Source organism: Schistocerca cancellata, chromosome 7 (genome assembly GCF_023864275.1).
Source record: "Schistocerca cancellata isolate TAMUIC-IGC-003103 chromosome 7, iqSchCanc2.1, whole genome shotgun sequence".
NCBI lineage: Eukaryota > Metazoa > Arthropoda > Insecta > Orthoptera > Acrididae > Schistocerca > Schistocerca cancellata.
This window is the reverse complement of record NC_064632.1, coordinates 146,426,550-146,447,827: the sequence shown is the minus strand read 5'-3', so window position 1 is coordinate 146,447,827 and position 21,278 is coordinate 146,426,550.

Genomic DNA, 21,278 nt, shown 5'->3' with positions numbered 1-21,278 from the left:
AGATTTCAAATGTTTTATTTATGACATACTTTCGTATAATGTGCAACATTTTATGCAATAACATGAGAACTTAGCGTGAGGCTCCAACTAAAACTGAACACGGTTTGTAACAGAACTTTTTTAAGACCTGAAGTTGACAGCAATGTCTAAACCGGTTGTTTGAAATAAGAAATATTTATGCACTCTTGGCTGTAGAAAGTTTGTACAACGTAAGGAAGGTCCCTCTTTAAGATTTCTAACATAATACAATTCAATATAATAATGCAGTACACTTTTTGAACATGTTCCTTACATTCTGAACGGACTCAATTACAAGATCTTCTGTAACACACGCGGCTGAAGATGAGTGCCGTTCCGGTAGCACCCGTGTTGTGTCTCCGCGTTCAGACGCACGTTTCTTAGGTTAAAGTTGAATAAGCACAAAAGAGATGGGGCCCCTCCACGCCCGCACCAACGTGGTGACCAAACCAAAAGTTCTACTGTCACCTCCGTAAACATGTTAGTTATCTAGTGGGTGGATCACAGTATGCTGGGCTGTGATGTTGTCCGTGCGTCTGGGTAAGGCTACGCATTAACACGGTCCATCAGGTGATAGATAGTGGACGATACGCGAGTGAGGGTAGCGATTTGAAGAACAGAGGGAAAATAGTGCCATGGCTCGTGCCGTGGGAAAAAAACCTCTGCGACAGTGGGATGGGTAGTAAGAGCAGTAGTGGCTTACTAGCTGCGATAGTTCATGCAAGGTTGGATTTGTTAGTATAGGTATCATGCATCATTACCGTGACAGGCGATGGCGATGTGTCCCAGTTGCTGCGGCTGCTACTTTCCTGGAACAATCAATATCGTTATTCAGTAGTGGGAGATCGGCCATAGATCATCTCACTGTGTGGGGGATGTGTGGATGGCTGGCTCTGAGCACTATGGGACTCAACATCTTAGGTCATAAGTCCCCTAGAACTTAGAATTACTTAAACCTAACTAACCTAAGGACATCACACACACCCATGCCCGAGGCAGGATTCGAACCTGCGACCGTAGCTGTCCCGCGGTTCCGGACTGCAGCGCCAGAACCGCTAGACCACCGCGGCCGGCGGATGTGTGGAGCTTGTTTGCATGCAGTGTACGGTAGGGCTTCCCTGTATGGTGCCAGTTATTCGGCAGTGTATTTCAGCTGGATATCCAGTAAATGCGTCTGATTAACAGGGGCTCGCCTGTGCCGTTATGTTTGCGTAAGCTTGGCCATAGATGTTATGTCCTTGCAAGTATGTCTTTTGGTCTTTTATGTTTCCATCTATGGTTGTGGTCGTAGTTCCCCAGATTCAGAATAAACGGGTTCTGCGAATGTCTGGAGTTTCTGTATAGTCTTGTGGTGAGTTTGTGGATTACCTCCGTGAGAGTCTCAAGTCGGTATTCCCGGTGAAGGTCCGCGATGCGTGTGTATCGTGGAGCATTGCTTATGATTTTGAGTACCTTGTTTTGTATGAGCTGCAGACGGCGCAGGCGTGTAGTCGCAGCGTATCCCCAGACGGGAGCTGCGTACGTCATCAGGGGTCGGATAAGTGTCATGTACATGGACCTCGACACCCTTCTGTTCAGTGTGCTACGCCTGTTGAGCATAGGATAGAGCAGTTTGAGCCTCGCGCTAGCTCGGTTGGTCATGTGTTGTATGTGGTCCCCCCAGAGTAATTTCCGGTCCAGCCAGACACCGAGGTATTTGACTTTCTCGCGGAAACGTATTGGGCGTGCATGTAGAGTTATTGGTCTGCAGTAGCGGTGTTTGCGCAGTTGCTTCGGTCTTCTCGTGAACAGAACGGCTTCGCACTTGTCGACGTTTACTCTAACACGCCATTTCTCCAACCAAGGCTCAGCCACTCTGAGTGCAGTCTGTAGGCGTGACGTAATATTTGATGGTTTCCAATCTTGCGCAAGGATGGCTGTGTCATCCGCGTAGATTGCCATCATTGTGTTGTGTGTGGTTGGGAGACCGTTTATGTAGAGGTTAAACAGTAGGGGCCCTAGGATGCTTCCCTGGGGTACTCCCGCGTGTATACCGTGTCGTGTTGGCTGTTTTCCCTGCACGTCAGTGTTGAAACTCCTGTCTGAGTTTGCGGATGAGGCCGTTGTGCCATAGACGGTCGAAAGCCTTTTCGATGTCCAGGAACACTGCCCCTGTAGCTTTGTTTATGTTGAAGCCATGTGTTATGTGTTCAACGACCCGTAGGAGTTGTTGTGTTGTGGAGTGGTGATTTCTGAAGCCGAATTGCTCCGGTCTCAGGATGTCATTTGTTATGCAGTGCCTAGTGATGCGTTTGAGAATCACCTTCTCAACAATCTTACTGAGCGAGCTCAGAAGGCTGATGGGTCGGTAATTTTGTGGGAGGCTGTGGTCTTTCCCCGGCTTCCTGAACATCAGGACCTTGGCCGTCTTCCAAAAGGCGGGGAAGTGTTGGTGTTTTAGTATGGCATTCGTTATGTGTGTTAGGTACTCAGTTGCTTTATCCGTGAACTCCTGGAGGACACGGTTTTTAATGCCATCATGACCAGGGGCTTTCCTAGCAGCGGAATGCATTATGGCCCAGGAGACTTCGGCTGTGCTAGCATGTCGAATGTCGTCGCGCGATGGTTGGGCTAGAATGCGTGTAACCTCTTGGTCAGTAGCAAGTGTGAACGCTGGATCTGATGGTACCAGGTTCGGTGTGAATGACGCTGCGAGTGTTCGGGCCATTAGTTCTGCTTTCTCTTCCGCTGAGTATGCAGGTCCGTCGGGCCCTTGAAGTGTTGGCGTGTATATTTTCTCCCTGGTGAAGTGTCGGGCTAGTTTCCACACGCCAGGTCGTGTGGTGTCCAGCCCTTCGAGTGTGTGGTTCCACTGTTGTGTTCTGTGTGTTTGTATTTTATCGTGTATGATGCCCTGTAGTCTGTTAATGTGCAAGCACAGTTGGTACCTACGTTCACGGCTGCCGGTAGTGGTTTTTTCCCATAGAGAGTTTTTCGCTTAGGTATTTTAATTTACGACGGAAGAGAAAATAAAGATTTGTAGCGATTCGTGCGCCGGCACTAGTTCGCCGCGTGAGCGAGGAGGCCGCCGCCCTCCCGTCTGCCCAACTCCTGTCGGGCTCTCCCGGCGGCACGCCGCCGCACCTGCCGGCTCTGACGCGTCAGCACGCCGCGCCGCGCCGCGCCTCGCCAGCAGCACTGCAGCACACCTCGACCTCGGCGGCGGCCCACGCGTCCGCAGCCGCCAGCTGTACTCCCTGCACGCCACGCCTCAGCGAGCAGTCCAATCGATGGTTTTGCAAACGGCGCAGCTTCGTACGCCGCTGCTGTTCCTAATGAACAGCCTCGCAGGAGGTGTGTTGAACATGAAAAGCCTGCTTGGACTAATAAACTCGCAATAAACTCAATTTGCAGGAGGATTATGGAACAAATGCTGTATTCGAACGTTACGAATTATCGCGAAGAAAAGGGCTGGAGCAAAACTAGCTTTTTACTCGCTTGTAGTAATGAGTACTATTAACACATACTTCAAATGCACAGAATGTTTTTAGATTTCCAGAAGGCCTTTGACAGCTTTCCTCACAAGCGACCTCTAATGAAATACGGAGTGTCGCTTCAGCTAAGCGGCTGGATTCGTGAGTTCCTGTCGGAAAAGTCACAGGTCGTAATAACTGATAGAAAGTCAGTGAGTAAAACAGCAGTCATACCGGGAGCTCCCCAAGGAAGTGTCAGAGGCTCTCTGCTGTTCCTAATCTACAGAAACGACATGGAAGGCTACCTGAGCAGCCTTCAAGGGTTGTTTACAGATTATTCTGTCAATTACCTTCTCGTAAAGTCATGAGGTTATCAAAATCAGTTTCAAAATGATTTACACGAGGTATCGGTATGAAGTTAAAAGTGGAAATTGGCTCTAAATAATAAAAAATTAGAAGTCATCCAGATGAGTGCTAAAGGAAATACCTACAGAAACTAAAAAAATTACGATTACGAATAACTTAAGCTGGAATAATCACATATTTAATGATGTGGGGAAAGTAAACCAAAAACTGCGAGTTATTGGCATAACACTTAGAAAGTACAACAGTTCTACTGCAGCGACTGCTTACATCCCGCTATCAACCCTCTTCTGAAATATTGCTGTGCAGTGTGGGATTCGCATCAGATGCGACTGATGGAGAACATCGAAAAAGTTCAAAGAAGAGCAGCGCGTTTTGTACTATCGCAAGGTAGAGAAGAGAGTGCTATGGGCAATCATACGTGAATTAGGGTGGCAGTCATTAAAACAAAGTCGTTTTTCTTGGTGCAGAAACTTCTCGTAAAATTTCTGTCACCGTGTTTCTCCTCGGATTGCGAAAATATTATATTGGCGATGATCATAGAGAAACTTTGTGGTTGTGAAACTGTTGGGTTTAATTGTTGCAGCTTATGTGACAAACTAATAAGTTTACGTTATTTCCTTGGGAGCGGTGTAGTGTAACGACGTAACTTTTTTATAAATTATTTTCTTTCGACATATGACCATATGCAGACTTCGTCACCTACGTCAGTTACAACCCACTTCAAAATTATTTATATTCTTTTTAAATTGTCTCAGAATGGTTCTTGAACGAAACTATAAAACATCATTTGAGTCGTATGCGCAGAATTACGTCACTCGGGCCAATTGGTTTGCGTAAACCTTTTCAATTTTAGATGTCGTTTGTTTCTCCTCGGAAATTATATTGATACACGTTATCTGATTTAATTGATATTAGAACCACATTGAATAAACTTTTGAGATTCAAAGTCGCGATGAACGCTGTCAAAATCCAATAATCTTGTCAAATATATTATTAATTCATTCACATAATTCTTCATAAATAAATCCTCGGAACACGTGTTTCCACTTTAGTAGCATCCACTATTTTATTAGCTTACTACATACAGACGTGAACTTGAGCCTTGACAAGATAGGACTGACTTTTCAATAAGATTAAAATTCCTATGATATCATTGTTGTACAAAACATTACAAATTCTCAATTATTTGATTTTTAGAAGCACGACGCAACAACTCGGTTTCAGGATCTTCTGTTGCTCTTTGGCTGTCGACCCGCGACGTATAGTGGCCAGCAATTTTCTCTCTGGTCTCGGCAGCGAAGATGCTGTCTCCGTTCGTTGCGCCGCCCTCTCCGTACATGAAACATAAAAAATAAATACAAACGCTTTAGACAATTCACAACCATTACAAAATATTACAAAATACATAAACAAAACTAAATTAAACTTATATTCACCCGCAAACTGGGCTGACACTGGTGGATGGGTGACGCTACAATGGCGCGTCCCACTACATCGATCACATTCACATTCACAAGGAAGCATATCTCACTGAATTACCAGGCGTACGAAAGAGGTGCATCGGTAAGAGATTCCTATCATATGTTACAACGACTCTCACTAATTCCGTATGTGACACACCAGACGTGTCTTCCGGTGGAGGATTCGGTTGTCTCTTCATCAAACGTTTGCGGTTCCCATTCGAAAGCCACTTCCTCTCGGCTGCTTATAGAGTGGTTGTGCAGAATCAACTGTCATTATAGGTCCCTCCCTTACACTCGCTCTTGCAAACGGACGTTACACCAGGACACAGACACCAAAGAAAGTCTCACGAGGGAGGTTTGAACAGGACCCGCCTGCTAGGAAGTCCAATACCGTGCCCACTTAACCACAAAGCAGTAACTATTTCAGGTTGCTCTATACTATACTTGTTGTCCTTTAATTGCTCACTACTTTGCATTTTTCAGAGTTCAGTATACCTTCTTCCTGTCTTCATCCCTGATCTACCTTATGTATTTACGGGGTGTTCACTGGGCTCTCTTACCATTAAATCTGTGAGGGATGCGATGGGGAATTTCCCTTGTTATTCCGAGCTGGCGGCAGCCGCAGCGAGTCACAGTAGTGTCAGCGCCACAGCCTCAGAGGAAGGAAATGACACAGGCTATTCTGGTGCTGTGAGACGGGGCAACTCTGCCGATATGGCAACACCAGTTAGACAGTTAGATGCGTCAATTCGGGCAAAATCACTGAAGTTGATGACATCTTGTAAGTGCATTAAGGTAGAAGAGGGCAGCCACTCTAGTCTCAGCCAATGTACGAAATAAACATGGGCGTTTGCTCTTACACAACGTAAACTGGGCCAAAGCAAAGAAATTCGTAAAGAGAATCACAGGCTGTGGAAAATAATTCGCTGCTGTCAATGCCCCTGATGCGCAGCATAGAATCCATCACCTCGAGGCAGAAAAAAAAGACCTTAAAGAATAGAACCAAAGACTAAGAACTGGAAACAAGTTTGCTCAACTACCTTTTATGGCAGTCACTACATTGAAAGATGCACTGAAAAAGCTAAAGACAAACAAACAGGTGTTCTTTCCTTTACCTCAGTAGATAATAGAGATGTAAGGCTTGATATGCAACCCCTAACATAGATTATCAGCCCAAGCCCAGTTCCGGTCAAAATAAAGGCCATCAGGTTGACATCAGCCCAAGCCAAGATACGGTCAAAATAAGGGCCGTCAGGTTGACAGCAAATACAGTGAATTGGAGTCACACAAGGATAAAATAAATATCACAGAGAAAGCTGCACAGCTAAATAATACCAAATATGAAGAACCCAGAAAACTTCTGGTTGTTTATCAGGCACCTAGAACACTAACAGATAAAGACATCCTAAAAGAATTTTAAGAGGTAAACTAGAGTGAATACATTTCGCAGGAAGAATTAAAAAAAGAAGTAGCAACAAAATTCATAAGAAGACCAAATGGGAAGTTAATAACATATTTGAGGTCTCCCCCGAATTCGCTACTTGTGCTACATAGACACTGTTCTGCATCCACTTTGAAGCATTGCTCGTTAGAGAATATGTAGCTGTACAAAAATGTCTCAACTGCTAGGGCCTTGGACACTCATCTAAACGTTATGACAAGCAACAAGTATGTTGAATATCTGAAAATCCAGGACATAAAAAGACAGATGGTCGGGAGGAGGCAACCATTGGCTGCATCGTACTGTGTGTTTCGTAGTGTTGCTGTAATATCTGTGTTTCAATCATTGTGGGAAGTTCACAGTCTTATTTTCTTTGTGATTTTTCAGTGACAGTTTTGATTTAATTTCATGCACAGTGAACGCCAGTCAGTTTTGTCTTTGTGTAAATGTTTGCGCTGTGAATGGCTGTTCGCACTAGCAACTTCAGTTCAACCTTTTTATAATAGAGGACAGTAAAATGAATTTTAGTGTAAAGCAGGCAAACGTTTTAACAGTCATGAACGAAAGAGCGATCACGTTAAAGCACATAACTTTATTGTGTCTACCGCTGCTTCGTATTGTCCACAGGTACTTTCAAAAAGCAGTCAGATAATTTCTTTTTGTTTTTCTACAGCACACAGCACAACACATGTTTTAAGTACTGATAGTTTCATGTCTCTTTCCTTACAGCTATTTTTTGTGTAACTGTTACACGTGGCATTTTCTATATCTTCATGTACTTTGCATATGACGAATATTCGTTACGTGCAACAAATATTCAGTACGTGTGACGAAGTTTCATTACGCGTAAAAATTGGACTATTGAATTTGGCTATTAGACAACGGTTACGTCGTATTTTTAGTTACTGCATTTTTTTACAAATTTATAGAGAGCGATAAGCCGCATTACAATTTTAGTATTTGTGGTAACGGTTATGAATCCCACTTTGTTATACCGATGAATACCAGACGCGTTCAGCGCAGTTACGTACAACAACAGAACCTGTCGCAGCACAGCAAATGCACGTCCTTTAATTCATTTAATAACGAACAGTTACCGTTTAGCATCAATACATTAACCAACATGGAACGTAATTTAATTCTGTAACTACAGGAAAACGTGCCTACACCTGAAATAGAACAAAATTCCGAAATAAGCGATACCTGTCAAACTGGACAAGAATCGCTAGGGGATAAGTCGCCAATTTATAACACCAAAGATACGGATATGCAATTGAATAACAGAGATTCTTGTTTTGTATCATTTTTTCCGCGTGATCGGACTCTGTATGTCGAAAAGATCAAAATATCACACTGATATTTCAAACGCTTCTTGAACAATCTGAATAGTCGCAACAAATGAACAGATCAAACAGACGCAGGATTAAATTAATTCACCGTTTCGACGATTGACGGAATACAGTAAATAGCCACAATAACAAACTAATGAGGAGTTTAAACAGGCAAAAAAAGTAAAAAATAAAAAATAAAACACTTAACAGGTGAACTCAGGAAAGAAATACTGGAGTATTTTCAACCAATGGTTGACGGTATTACTAAACGATTACAAGGTTTAGAAACGTACACTGAGGAAATTAAAAGGACACGAAAAACCGACAGCGCAGAAATAATTTGTGCAAATCAGCGAAATAGCGTAAGGTAAAAGAGCAGACCGCATTATTACACGACAATGTCAAAAAAAAAAAAAAATTACCGAAAAATTCGAAACCTAACACTTGTGATGAGAAGTACAGAAAGAACAAATAAGTAACACCTCCGAACAAACAGATGAATTATGAACAAAATTGATAAATTTGGTGCCAAAAATGATCTACATTCCGATGACGCAGTACCTGTGCACTTTGCGGACACAGCTGAATACTAATGTTTGAAACATTTCAAGGAAAACCAGATAAAAAACAGGAAACAACAAAAGAATGACATTGCACCCTTACGGTCACAATTTTCGCTTATTGAAAGAAAATTGAACAGTAATAACTTTAGACGAAGAGTTTATAGTAGTTATACAAATCCACACTATGGAAACCTAGACGACAGTAATAACTTTTGGCGTTTGGGTGATTAACAACAGGAACCGTTTCACATCTTAAGCCGTGACAGTGAACAGGGCGGTAACCGCGAAAACACTGCACCAGGCTGCTAAGACACATTTGATTATAAATACTTCCTCACTGTTCGAAAGCTCAAAGTTTTCCCATATTTCACTAACGAAATTCATCCTAGGGCGTGGCTATATCAAATTCTTTATACGTTACCACCAAATTGGCCCCTTGAATACAAGCTAAAATTCCTGTACCGATATCAAGGAAATCAACCAGCTGTCAGAATGCGATCGTTTATAAGAGACTGTCAATCAGGAAAGAACTCTTACCAGCCATTTTTAACTGCATTCTGGTCTACATCAAAGTTGGATGTAATCACTCACAGTATAATCATGTTGAACTGCTTTGAACAATCGGAGTTCTCAAGTCCAGTATGATACAGCTGAACGGATACCTACACCCTTCGCTCAGCCAACCTGAGAATGGAGTTCAGGTCCCGGCAGCTAAAGGGAAAAGACAGCCAACAGATGACTCTGCTGCCATAACTACGAGTACAACTTTATGCGTTTAAAAAACTTTAGGGATATTGTCCTCCAGGAAAACGCAGTTGTGCGAAAACAAATTTTACACCTTGTAACCAACATTTGGAATGGTAATAATAATTTTACCACTGCTTTGGACTCAGGTAGTGCAATATCAGTTATCAGTATAAAAACAATATTTTTCCCAACACTCCTTTTCAGGAAACCTAAAACATAAGTGGCTACTTCGGGGAAAAACTGTTGACATTAAACATGACACGTTTCTGAAACTTACTTCTCAGGGACATAGTTTTGCTATGAACTTCCTCGTTGTGACTTTGCTCTCTACGCAAATAATTTTGGTTGTCAATTTCTGTAACCAATACAAAGCACTAATGAATTTTAATCATACACAAATTAATCTAGCAATTTTGGATCAACATGTTTTAAAATTTGATTCTTAGTTAAGTTCATAAGAAGAAGAAATCAACAGGCTATGTTTCCCGTATAATGATTCTTTTCTGTGTTCACATAATTCTGTTGATAGTAATACAGCTTATCTATGTTCAAACAGGTCAATTTATGTACACCAGTGCATAAAAAGAGCGAGGAAGCAGAGAATTGTGATGAACATGACAGGAGAGAACTTAGTGAAATTTTACAGGCACATGTACCAGTGATTAAACATAGACCCATTACCATAGAGTGATTTCAGTACCACTTTCAGGCTAGAAAGTACAACAAATTCTATGTAACACCTTATGTAATACCAGTTGAACAGTTGAAGGCTGAGATACCATTGATGTTAGAAAATAGGGCTATTGAGCCGGTTGTCAGCTGCTACAACAGTCCATTGTACGTCATTGAAAAAAGAGGTAGTCCAATGAAGTTGTTCTTGGACTTGATAAATAATAGCATTCTCCCAGAAACATACAAACAGCAGACAATTGAGGAATTGTTACAAAATTTCTATAGCACACAAGTATTTTTACACTTGATGTATGAATTAAATAAAACGCCTTCAGTCACACTTTTTCGTGTTTTATTCAGTGCACGATGCATTTCGGACCCTGTGGGTCCATTTTCAGTTGTAATTCGTCATAATACATGCTTTATCGGTTTTCTTGAATGAGACGAAATGCATATTCCAAATAATACAAGGAACTGTTTTTAACGTTTTAGTAACAGCATTACTTTTTTCCTCCATCGTTTTCAAGCATATCACTTCATCCAAGAGGCACATTTGCAAACTCAAGTTCACAAACTAATGGATATAATTCAACTGAAATGATTTAAACTTAGGTGGGATGTGGACTGATCAGTAGCAAGAATGGCAAGCATTTAATTTCTGTTCCAGCAAAAATTATGATCTTAATAATACATGTGTAGTGCAAATCCATTCACTTTGTTCTACAAATGCTGCGACTGTAAGTCCTTTCATCAAATTAATAATTGCTTTCTTCAGCATAATCCTCCTCCAATATACCCTACGCTAAAGGTTCTGCCACTGCCAGCTTACTCCATGTCGAACACTTGGCTACTCTCCTCTCTACAACTGAGCCAAAGATACACAAGTGCAGAGAGATTACTGTCACAGCCATGAGTCGACTATTCCACAGGTGTCTCACACAACTACTTCGCTCCTGTAACATGAAGTCGTAGGTAGGGTTCCGAAAATTAACAGCATAGAGACAGAAGCGATGACACTTTCTGCAGGACCTGACCATCATTTTGCAGGACAATGTTCAAGCACGTACATTGGAAACGGTTACTGATTTGTTTGACTAATGGGGATGCTAAGTGATATACTCCACCGACTTAAGCCCTCGTGAGTTCAACTCGATTTCTAAACTGATGGAAACACTTTACAGCATTCGCTTCAGATATGCTACAAATTCGTCGTCAATAGACCGCTGCGCTCGAACTGTCAACACAACTGGCACTGCTAAGAGTATCCTACGACTTCCGCATCGTTGGCAATGGATTGTACACAATGCTGGTGACTACTTTGAATGTCAGTATAACTTTGAAACACGTATCTATTTTTTACGAGCGGTAAATAAATAGTTGCCACTATTACAGTTCAACCCTCTTATGATACCAAACTGATGCACCTAAGAATGCTGTAAGAAAAGGAAAGCCGGCAAGGCACGAGTACTAAAATTCAAAATAAATCATGAAATATGACCAGAGAAGGAGCTGACAGAGAGAACCGATCCTTTTTTCACAACGCGACGCTCTTTGATGTGACTAAACAACTTTCTTCACGACGTAGACTTCACTGTAGAAGAACACTTTTTGTCGTAGAAATGAGTACGACGTAATTTGGAGGCGCAGTACATCAGTACATGCATGCCATTGGGATCTTTATTGCAAACTGATTCAGTCCTTCATATCACAGTGCCTTCTAAGTATCGTTGCGGTGAAAATCTGTTTGATGGAAAATGGTGTTCATCTAAATTTGCAAAAACGACGGAAGGTACACCATCATACCATCATGTTCGACGTTGTCCCTGGTTGCATTACGTGTTCCCACCTCTAGCTTCAGCATATTTGAACTTTATACAATTATTGGTCGACGTTATCGCAACTATACACTCAGTCCAAGGAGCTTCTTTTCAGGGGTGCTCTCAGCCTTGACTTCATTTTTATGAATGACAATGATCGGACGCATCGAAAAACGCAGGTGGATGAGCTCCTGGAACGAGAGGGTATTCGGAGAATCGATTAGAATGTCCGATCCTACGACTTAAATCCCATTGAGCACGTTGGGGAGCCGTGGTCAACTGTGCTGCTGGAGGAAGGGAACGCTCAACCACAAGAACTCATTTCGAACCATATTACCGGCATGGGTGCACGTTGCAGAGCATCTATGGTGATCACACGTACTATACAGAACAACGCCCCATCTTTCGTAATATCCAGGGGCAAATACGAATCGCGGTGACTCCAGTGTAAAAATTATCTTCGGAGAAATGTGTCATATCACTTCGTCTGTATGTGCATTTATTTCAATTACGTTCTTTCTGTGTATGACCCAAGATTGACTGAACTATGTTACTCAGCAGTGACACATCATGCTTAGGTTGTTTTCGTCCTTAGGTTTTGCACACCCGTGTACTAATAGCTGAAACCGTACTGGTCATTTCTGTAATCTGGAAATATCAGACAAGAATAAAAATCACGCCTAATTTGAACGAAAGTGTCAATATCTTTAGGATAAAGATATTTATGGGCTCTAATACGATCGAAGAGAGTGAAAGGAGAAAACAAATCTATCTTATTCTGTTAAGATATCCAGAAAGAGAGAAATAAGTATATTATACTATACCACACTTTCTGTTATTTTTAGGATTAAACTGTCATTTTATTTTATAGTGTTCACTATTAAATAGTTCAGGTTATGCGGCCATTCTCAAAAGAAGAGTATAACCTGAGAAACGCATATATTTGAGATACAGTCAGCATAATTGCCTACGCCACACTTCACAAATATGTAACTCATGTAATTTTAACTGGTTCCACTTTAAATTTGAGAATGTCTGTATACTCGGAACAATGTAAAAGTGAATGTTATAAACTGAAAGAAATATCTAATCCCGACAGTAAGAGACTGTGCGGCACATTCTGCCTAATTCCACATTAAAAACAGGCTACTGTATAATTCCACTTCTTACCTTGTGTCTTACATTATTCCATCGCATCTCTTCTTTTCTCCTCGTCTTTCACTATTGCCTTTGTTGTAATGGTTCATATGGCTCTAAGCACTATAGGACTTAACATCTGAGGTCATCAGTCCCGCCGGCAGGTGTGACCGAGCGGTTCTAGGCGCTTCAGTCTGGAACCGCGCGACCACCATGGTCGCAGGTTTGAATCCTGCCTCGGGTATGGATGTGTGTGTTGTCCTTAGGTTAGTTAGGGTTAAGTAGTTCTAAGTTCTAGGGGACTTCAGATGTTAAGTACCATAGTGCAAAGAGCCATTTGAACGATTTTTTTTCATCAGTCCCTTACATTTAGAACTACTTAAACGTAACTAACCTAAGGACAGCAAACACACTCATGCCCGAGGCAGGATTCGAACCTGCGACCGTCCTGGCAACGCGGTTCCGGACTGAAGCGCCTAGAACCACTCGTTCACAGCGGCCGGCCTTCGTTCTAATTCCCCTTTTTTTGTTTCGTTTTTGCTGTGTATTTATTTCATCCAAAATACAGGATAAACTTTATAGTAGATTTAGAACTAGTGGCAATATACTATTACTGTTATCTAAAATATACGTGTATAAAAAACACATATCTGCGTGATAAAATGTCTGTGTTCTAGTCGATCGTAAAAGATCAGTAAATAAGAGAATGAAAAAGAATAACTTACACTTGTCGGATCGAATATGTTGGAGCGTGCGGGTGTCTATTGAGAATAATACGGTTTATCGTTTAGAGAGAATTACTAGGTCACATGTTTTTTTGTGTATACGGGCCTGTGTTATGAAATGTTTTTCTGGTCGAACGTAGAAGATAAGTAAGAGAATGATGCGGAATAATTTAACTGTTTGGCAGCGATTATAATAAGAATATGGCCTGCTGGAATCTACTGAGAAGAACGCTTTTTCAGTTTAAAGCGATCGTGCTGTGTGACATTTGTTTGTAAATCCTTATCCGGCGGACTGAAATGTAAAAGATCGTAAATTTTCGATTGATGAAACTTTGATTTACCTTCCTGGTAGGTCCGATACACGAATCTGTGGCTTGTTTGACGGCTCTCCTAATAATGCAACCGATCTCTGTGTAATGCATCCCTGAGTATTCAGTTTGCGAAGCGGTGAACCGGCCGCGTGCTTCCGCCACGTAGTTGTGCGGCGTTTGGAACTACTGACAGCGCTGTCCAGAGAAGGACTCGAGACACTCGAGTGGAGAGCGCTAAAACGCCGAGTGCGGTCCGTACGGTTAATTGTTCGTAAGGGGGGGCGGGGAGTCCCCTAATCGTCGCGACGGGTACTCTAGCGGGCAAACTCGCCGGGAAAGCCCGACTAACTGCGCTTTAATGCGAGGAACAAAGTGGTGCGCGCACCGCAGCTGCGGACAGCTAAGCGGCTTGTCGCACTGTGCGTACGCGGCAGCGCCTGCGGGAGTCCTAATGCGGCGACAGAACGTTCCACGCACTGCGCCCGACGCCCCCGGGGGCTGTTGCCACGGTTCCCGCGCTGCCGGATGCTGTCTGGCACCTGTCTGCCTCCGCGATGCCGATGCCACAGTGCTAATCTGCTGCTGGCACCTCAGGTGTTGCTGTCTCTCTGAGCAGTCTGCGGTGCTATGGTAGCTGTTTCCCGCGTACGCGTTGCGCCGAAAAGTATCCGAGATACCTGATGAATGTAGTTAAATTATCGATGTTACGAGTGCTGTAGTGAGGGCTGTATACACTGACGATCCAAAACATTGAAATGAAACGATCGTATGGCATTTATTGGCCGGGAACCTCCCCTTCGGGGTTCGGCCGCCGTATTGTAAGTCTTTTTGTTTGACGCCACTTCTGTGACTTGCTTATCAGTGATGATGAAAATGATGAAAAAGGACATGCAACACCCAGTAAACTGCCGGGAGTCGAACCCGGGGCCCCTTGCGTGGTAGGCGGTAAAGCTACCGCTGCGCTACGGAGGCGGTCATCCAAAACATTATGACCACCGGTTTAATAGCTTGTTTGTCCGTCTTCGGAATGAAATAACTCACTGAGACTTCCTGGCAGATTATAACTGTGTGCTGGACCGAGACTCGAACTCGGGACCTTTGCATTTCGCGGACAAGTGCTCTACCATCTGAGCTCCCCAAGCACGACTCACACTCCGTCCTCTCAGCTTTACTTCTGCCAGTACCTCGCCCCATTCTGAAGTAACTCACTGATTCTGCGAATCAGGGATCCGACGGTTTGTTGGTAGCTTAGTGGAGGTATGTGACATTAGATGTATGAGCACAGGTCACGCAAGTCACGTAAGTAACGAGCAGCTGATTTGCATTCTCGGTGATGGCGCCAGATAGCGATCCACATATAGCATTTACGTGAGGCGTATTTGGTCACCGAGAGGTCAAAATGAATTCACAACAATGCTCCTCAAATCATTGTAGTACAGTTCTGGCTCCAAGACGTGGACAGTTATACTAATGAAAGATGACTTCTTCGGCGGGGAAGACATTAAACATGAAGGGATGGGGATGGTTCGCTGGTGTCAGCCTGTCTTCGGTTACTACCACAGGTCCCATGCAAGTACAGAAGAATGTCTGCTGCAGAATAATACTGGTCCCAACAGCCTTCGTCCGTGGCACGCTGCACGTTTCAAGCCGCGTTTGTGGAGACGACTATCGATCTAGTGTAGAAATAAATGTGATTCACTCAAAGAGCCGACACATTTCCACTGATCGACGGTCCCATGCCCACTGCAAACGTAACTATGTCGTTGGGTCAACATGTGAACAGCAAGGTGGGTCTGCTGCGGAGCTCCATGTTCGTCAAAGTACGAAGAACGGTGTTCTCTAAAACGCTTGTGCGTGCAGCAGCATTATGGACTTTCGGCAGAGATGCCGTAGGTTACCATCTGTGGTGTCAGCACCGGACACCACACTTGCTTGGTGGTAGCCTTTAAATCGGCCGCGGTCCGTTAGTATACGTCGGACCCGCGTGTCGCCACTATCAGTGATTGCGGCCCGAGCGCCGCCGCACGGCAGGTCTAGTCTATAGAGAATCCCTAGCACTCGACCCAGTTGTACAGCCGACTTTGCTAGCGATGGTTCACTGTCTACATACGCTCTCATTTGCAGAGACGACAGTTTAGCATAGCCTTCAGCTACGTCATTTGCTATGACCTAGCAAGGCGCCATATTAAGTTACTGTAAGTATTCTGAACAGATAATATTGTGAATCATGTACCGTCAAGAGCGACGTTCATCATTAATGGATTAAAGTATCAAACTAATTACCTCCGCTTTCTGAATTGTAATTCCTTGTCATGTTCCAGACCTCACGTCAGTATAGTCCTTCCCTCCTCACGGCAGCCTGCGTGAGCTAAAACGGGTGCATTTCGGCCTCCATTAGTAACCCGGTGTTGGCTCTTCAGCCAACACAACACCATCTATCCTCCTTTACAAACCAGAGAAGCCTCCAAACCCCACGTTCTGTGAAGAGTCGGGGACGTCCACTCATGCAGCGGTAGTATCACTGTGCATCTACCTCTTTCTGTAGATGCCCATGACAGGAGCACGTGAGCACTCGACCAGCTTCGCCGGTTTCGAGATACTCGTTCTCAGGCTCAGCGTAATTCCCTCTGCCAAAGTCGCTTATCTCAACGGATTTCCCCATTTTCAGCCGCCTGTGTGTGCATCGCTTCATACTTTTGTTACCATGTCACGTGCCCCCGACACCACCAGGCAGCATCCAAGGTCGCATTCGTAGTGCTCATAACGTTCTGAATTATCAAATTAAAATTGAAGCAAATGAGCCCTAGGTCACAATATTTTAGTGTAGATCAGATCGTTCCTCCCTCTTCTATGCATCCACAATCTCATAAAAACGCCTTCTTTCACTCTGCTATTCACCAAGCTACTTCCATTCCATTTTCGAAAGAAAAGATCAACAACCTAATCAATGTACTCAAAACGATACCATGTCGTAACAAGTATAAACCTGGATTCGTAGGTGACGTCCTCAGAAAGAAAACTGTAAGAAGAGTTTCTACCCTCGGCACCGCTATCATTGAATTTACCCAAAAAAATTTTTTTCCATTCCTTTCTTGGGGTACATCTCCTATCAGATCCAACGCCTTCTGCGTAATAAATACAACTGCAACGTTGCCTTTTCTACCAATAATAACTTGAGAAAAAAACTTCATTTTTAATTTAAAATCGATTCGTTCCCCTTTAGAAAGTTCTGGCGTCTGTAAGATTTTGTGTGATATCCGCTCTTCTTACTAGATAGGACAAACAGGACGTGCCTTTACAACCAGATATAAAGAACACCTTTTAAGAAAAAATGGCACTACCGCCGAAAATTCGTCTTTTGCTGACCATCTTCTGATTGCAGGTCACGCGCTTAGAACTATTTCCGATATCAGTTTCTTGCACACCTAGAAGAAAGGCGTAGATTAGACATTCTTGAAGAATTAGAGATTTTTAAACACATTTCTCAAAATGATAGCCTCATTCTCAATGAGCAGCTGCACTTGCGTAACAAAAATTTCTTCAACGGTATAAAGTCGTTATATGACATTTAATTTCGGGTCTCCACGTTCAGTTCACCGAAATGTTTTTTCACATGTAAGTCATTTCATAATTTTTCATTTATTAGAAGGTTTATTGGCTGTATCTCATGTTATACATTTTTCTACTGGCTGTGTCATTCAGCCCATTCTGTATTTTCTATAATGACGTTCTTACGCTTCAAACTGTACTTCTACGATTTGATGCAGACAAAATGTTACTTTATCTTTCATTATTAAACAAAATATTGCCTTTAAATAATATACTGAACTATATTCCTTATAATTTTCGCCAGTAGCCAAGTTACTCCTGCGGCTACTAGATGGCGCTTTCGCTGCAATGACATGTTCACCTGCCGCACCTGTTAACGCAGGCGCCTCAGTCCGTTGCAACCCGTGCTGTACAGGTATGAGCAGCCCTTAGATGCTCACCTGCACACATTCCTTTCAAATATTTTGTGACTAAAGCCCTTCAGGCCTGTTATTTATTTTATACATGACATATAAGTACTGTCTCTGTCCTGTATTGTTAGTCAGTACTTACACTTTTTTATTAAAATACTTTTTTCTTACCATAAATTTGTAATTATTTTATAGACAACTTTAAATGTCTAATTCCTGATGAAGGCAGTCTTAGAAGTCTTGAAACCTGGTTAATAAGACTAAAAATCTGTCTCCGAGGGCTCATTTGTTTCAATTTTAAGTTATAAACGGTCACTGAATTAAGCAGCCATATTATAACCTTTCTGAATTATCAGCGTATATCGGAGGACGCTGTAACATCGTAGCCGTATTCATTAATCAATGAATTCCATTTTCTCCCACTATGTGAAAATATGTCGCTGAAATCGGTCACACTGTGATGAGGAAAAGAGGAGAATCGGGCATACACGTGATAATCGTGGTTCTGCGACTTTAATTACGATATGGTCACAAGTTACAACACGTATTCAATATGATCTGACTCAGTATATGCTGCATGCTGCATAACATGACATGGTCGACAGTTGCTCGCAGCATATCCAGTGTAATTACAGCGATATGTCGTCGTAGGCTAAGCTTCGAATGAGGAAGAGTCCGGATTCATCCCTGATAGACGTTATGTCCCCATAACTAAAAGTCACTTGAATTTGTGTTGGGGGATCTGGAAAGACGCACATCTTGTAATTGCCTAGAGGTGATGATGCCGTGACCGAAGGTTTCTTGAAGAACATCTTTTACCTGGGAAGTGACATATAGTGTCACCCCATCCTGTATGATAGTAGTGTTGTGGATACAGTTGTGTTTTTTCAAACTTGTATCATGTGTAGCATAAGAAGGCGCTTATAACGTGTAGATGTCACTGTACACGTAACAGGCCCGCTAGGTGTCATAACCACTGTAACGGAACATATTAAAGGCTTTACTGTACCGAAGTATGCGATACCCTCCAAATTCAACCAGTTTAACGAGTATTTATGATTATAGAAAAGTTATTGTGTATGTTAACAATGATTGCATAACATGTCTGCATAAACAGTCAAACCATTAAATTATACTGAGTAACTAACCCACACAAAAGTTTATATCACTTGATCACTGATACAGCAAATGTCATCATGTAAAAACACTAAGTTCATCTTAAATAATTAATATGAAGTACGAAAAATAGTGGCCAACTTAGGTATTTTGGATCTCCTTAAATAAAAATCACCCAGTGAAACCTATTTGTTCACTAGGAGCGTTTTCACTCAGTATTCACGTAATCAATCCTATTTTAGACGAAAACCAATGTAATTCTTAATAATTCATGTTATTTACTTATTTATGCAAATTAGAGAAGTCATTTGACAAACTTCTAAAAAACGGCCTTTTTGTAACAAATAATTATTCTGTCAAGTCAACAAATCTGTCTGTCATTTTAATAACATGTTAAATTATGTCACTCGATGCAAATTAATAACTTTTCTGCACAAATTATGATAACAGATGTACATGTGACTTGTAAACTATATCTCTTTTTAGTAGTTCTTTGACAATGTTATAAATACAAGCAGCAAGAACGGTCGGGAGGCAGTCGGAATGTCACTTTGGTAAAGTGTGTTTGTGTGTTATTGTTTGAGGTGGATAAACAAGGCAAAGAACATGTAACGGAAATACTACTTTGTGTTGTGTCATGGTCTTTGGTGGACAGTGGAATTAAGATGGCCACCAGAGTAATAAATATTTGAAGTTTACATATTTGTGGGTTTCGCTCGTTCTTTATCATCAAAAGCATATAAAAAACACGGGACCTCATGTTTTTAACCCTAGACAACCAGATTTAGAGCCAGCATCAGCATCGAGACACAGCAGCGATCCAGCAAGTAGCAGCGATTACCACAACACAATGCATTTTAATGGCGCCAACCTAACATCAAGTGCTAACAAGCTCCGTAAATGGGAGTGAAATAGTGCGATTATAGCAATTAGCTATATATACGACCAGGCGACCATTACACAACGAAGAAAACCGAACCTATAATGAAGGAACTTGTGAAACCACACCACGCAGTTACATAAGCTGAGTGTGTGGATCTTACTGCACAACATGTGGTTGAGTGAAACGCCGCATGCGACAGTTCTATGCGCTCACGGCACCGTGCAGAACAAGGTGTGCCTCGTCAATACAAAGAATATTCCCCAGATATTCACCTGCTACATGTCATCCATTTTCACGAATGTCAAAAAACGAAGTACAAAATCATGCTGTTGGAGCTTCAATTGGTGGCCATTCTGAATCTTGGGTTGTACCAGTGCAAAATGCAACTCAAAATATTTTCAAATCTTCACCTGGAAAGCGAAACTCCCATGATACAGCTTGTGCACTGGCTGCAGAATTTGAGGCATACGCTACATGATCGGCTGTAACTACAGAAACGTCATTAACAATTACTATGGGAATGGGCCGCCTATCTCTACCTGCTGCAACACCTAATTAATCTTTTTCTTGAACATCCTTCACCATATGCATTAACCCGTTTACTGACGTGGGGCCGCTTTGCAGCTTTTTCTGTCGACGATACACCCACAGTGCTGGGCTACTACTGATGCCATTCTCATAAAACAACTTCACCAGCAGTGCACGGTCGTTCTCCTCAATAGTCACTGTGTTTTCCATGGAAAACTTCAACCTTCTTTACACTTCACACATACAATCACTTCACAAAAGAAATCAACAGGCGGCACGAAGCGATAAACAGCACATTGACTTTAAAACTGGAAGAATTTCAGATTATGACTGCTTACAGTGCCATAATGTCACCTGGTGCCTGAAAGTGTAAATATTAGTTTTTGAGCACACTCTGCTATCGCGCAGATTTATCGGTATCTACAAAGTTCCAGCTTACTGCGATGTATACAGCCCGCAAGGCAGAACTCGGAACAGCATTACTTTATTACGGTATAACCACTCAATACATGGCACGCATGCCATATGGCGTTCTGATAATTTTAGCAAGTTGTAATCTTTTGCAAATGGACTCTGCTACTCTGCTGGCGAAATGGCGACCTCATAAAACGTTGGGAATGGCACCACACTATTACGATTATTACGTGCTGACTAACAGTACGATTAATATTGGCGGTCTTATTTGTCTTGAACACCCCAAATAACTTTTTGCCCAGAGGCAAAGTATGAGATTTACCATGTTTACCTTT